This window comes from Mustela erminea, chromosome 9 (assembly GCF_009829155.1).
Source record: "Mustela erminea isolate mMusErm1 chromosome 9, mMusErm1.Pri, whole genome shotgun sequence".
Lineage (NCBI taxonomy): Eukaryota > Metazoa > Chordata > Mammalia > Carnivora > Mustelidae > Mustela > Mustela erminea.
In genome coordinates, this window is record NC_045622.1 from 254448 (window position 1) to 257585 (window position 3138).

Consider the following 3138-nt stretch of genomic DNA (forward strand, 5'->3'; position numbering starts at 1 on the left):
ACAAACTATAGAGGGATATGTTGTTAGAGTCAAGACAAAGAACTGGCTGATACCCTTCTTTGTTTCATGAGCCCCATAGCTAAGATGGGTAGACCCAAAAGCACAGTCTATTCCTGTAACCAAAAAACAATTAAAGATAAAAAATGTAATTTGTTTTACTGCATACTTTTCAGCCATTAATTGAGATATAAATATGAAAGATTAAAATCGCCTTAAAAGGGGGGTGGTAATAGCAGCCACCAGAGCAATATTCAAGCATGATTTCAAGGATGCTTTCAGATGTGGAATTAGCCTTCTTTGTCCGAAGTCTTCACAACTTCATCAAAAACTTCATCAGTACACTTAGACGCAGCTATTTTCTTGGCTTTCCCCATCACTCCGTAGAAGTCAATAATTGGCTTTATCGACTGAAGATAGGTCCGAATTCTCTTTTCCAAGCTCTCTGTTGTCATCACTTCTACCAAGTACTCTTTCCCCTTCTAAGACATCGTTCAGTAAGATCTCATTATTACAGTCAAAAAACAGAACCAAAGACACCCATGCCTTCCCATCCATGGTCTTGCTCCAACCTTGAAGGTTGTCTTGATTTCTTGGAACCCATCAATCGAGAAATGTTTCTTCTGAGCATTGGCAGCCACTGTCTCTGACCCGTTTCCCTCTTTAACAAACTGATGGTCATCTCAGCTGGCTCCGTCTTTCCGTCTTTAATGTTCTTTTCAGTGAGTTCACCGTACTGTGAATTTGGGTTCTTCTTTCCATCATGAAGAAGTCTCCTGCAGAAAGGTGTGTGTGTCACTGTGTTTTAGGTCACTGGTTTATCGTGACGAAGGTGTGACTCAGGAACAGCCAGTAGCTGCATAGCTCTGGGGCACAGAGCTTCCCTGCCCTCCCCAGGTAAGGGTCTTCCCCTGAATCTCTGTGTGCTCACCAACACAGCGAAAGTCTACTTTTAAATGAATACCTTTTAAGACTGAAAGCTAAATTTAAAATTTTTAGCAGAGTTGTCTAGGAAGAGACAACAACCTATCTGCTTGCTAACATAGTAGGAGTGTTTTGTTTTGTTTTGTTTTAATTAACTCAGAATAAAGAACAGACTCTGGAAAAACAAGATGGAATTAGGTGAGTGTTGCTGGAAGAGTGGGAAGGATGGACGGGGGGTTACAGTGGGTGAGATTAACACGAGAAGTCTGAGTACCACAAGAAAGACCTGGAAGGAAAGGATGGGTCCCCAAGACTCAGGCTTTGATTGTATCCGTCTACCATGATGCATTGTAACTTCCTGTTCACGTCTGTCTCCCTAACTGCAATGGAAGCCCCTTGCCCACAAGAGTTGGGTTTCTGGACCTTGTGTTTCTGTGTGTTGTCAGTGCGGAGAAACCGAGGAAGTCAGTGAAAAGTCTATTTCCGTCTTCCCGAGACCTGTGCTTCCGTCCGTCCGTCCGTTGGCTCCTCCTTCTTCCCTCGTCCCTTTCCACCTTCAAGCACTGACAGAGAAAACACTAAGAGCGAACGCTGCAGTGAGTGCCGTCCGTGAAGGGGATGGAAAGAGCAGCTAGAATAAATGGAAATTCAAAGATTTTACAGAAATTTTACACCTAAATTTTACAGAAATTACTAACATGGAGTATGTTGAGAAATGGTTATCCCTTGTGCAAAACTGAGGCTGCGACTCAATGTGCTCCAACAAGTCGAATGATTGTAGGTAAGTATTAGAGATGGTTTAGGAGACTGTATTTTTTCTCTTCCCGTTCATAGTTTCAGCAGCATCCGTGTCAGGGATTTCTGGAAGTCTCTCATCGATCACCGTCACGGTTGGACGACTTCCCCAGGCCAGGGAGGTGTGGACATTACATTGTGCATACCTGGTGGTGGGTGGTAGTGGGTATGTTTGGCTCTTTGCATGGTTTGTGTCAAGTGCACGTAGCAGCCCTTCACAGTGAAATTCGTTTCCAGAGACTTTGATCTGAGGGGAGATGCCTGCAGCTTGGGCAGATGCCAACAGTGTGTCTTTCCTGAGGACAGCAATCAATGACTCTGGCTCTGATTCCAGTCAACTGGCGTTCCTGGGAAAATGCTAGAACAAATCATGATAAAATCAACTTGCAAATGCTTCCAAAAGAACACAGATCTGTGAAAAACAAAGATGGAAAATTACTCTCAGATGCTGGGGTTCAGAGTAACGTGAGTTTGGTCGATTAAGAAGATATGTTGTAGTTCAAGTCTATAAGGTTTTGATCCTTTCTACACACCACCACCAGGCCACTGGAAAAACAATGGAGGTGAGCCAGGGAAACAGGGGTGCCCTCCAGGGCAGGGATCCCGTGAACCCACATGCTGGTGGCAGGGAGAAAGCGCCCCCATCAACCCTGCTCTCTGGGGCCACCGAGGCAGCACCCAGACCATCAAAAGCAACCATCCTAAGTTTAAAAACTCTCCTGTGACCCCTCTTCCTCCTCCGGCTCCAATTTTCTGATCTTATTTATATAAAATTCCTTGAGAGAGTTGTGCATAACCTTTGTCTGCAAGTCTTCTTCTGTTTCAGGACCAGCTACACGAGTTGCTGGGGCCAGAACAAAATCAAACTGTGAGGCCTCGTGTTCAAAATTATTAAGAATTTCAAGACAGTGATAGCAGAGCCTTTGTCCAACATGAGGCTCTTGTAAAGGGGGACGTTGTGTGACTGCCTGGGCCATCCACCTGGGTCTAACATCCCACTCCGATCCGGGGCTAACATCCCGCTCAGACCAGGCTCTCATCTGCCACCAGTTCCACGAACAGAGTCTTGTCAGCGTCACCGGTGGTTTCCATGGTCTCCATTTGCTTCACCTGATAGTTCTCGTCCTCAGCTTCGTGGATCAGTTCGTGGACTTCAGCAGAGCGACGCCTCCCTTCTTGTCGCACTGTCTTTACCGGGTTCTTCATTCTGTACCTCTGCCCTCCATCACCATGAGAGGAGAAACTGATGTTGTTTTAAGCCACTAAATTTGTGAGGATTCATTGCATCCGTAATAGCTCGTCAATCCTGTCATCGTACACTGGCCTGCCCCGGCTCATCCCTGGGACCTCTTGCCTTCTCTGTTTATACCCATCCCCACATGGCTTTAAAGTAGTCAGTTTCAAGGTTTTAAAATACCAGCT

The 3138-nt window shown here is 45.5% G+C and overlaps 1 pseudogene; it reads right to left on the bottom strand.

Moving 5' to 3' along the window:
- Positions 1 to 287: 287 nt before the first annotated feature.
- LOC116598672 lies at positions 288 to 2922 on the bottom strand (annotated as a pseudogene).
- Positions 2923 to 3138: the final 216 nt, after the last annotated feature.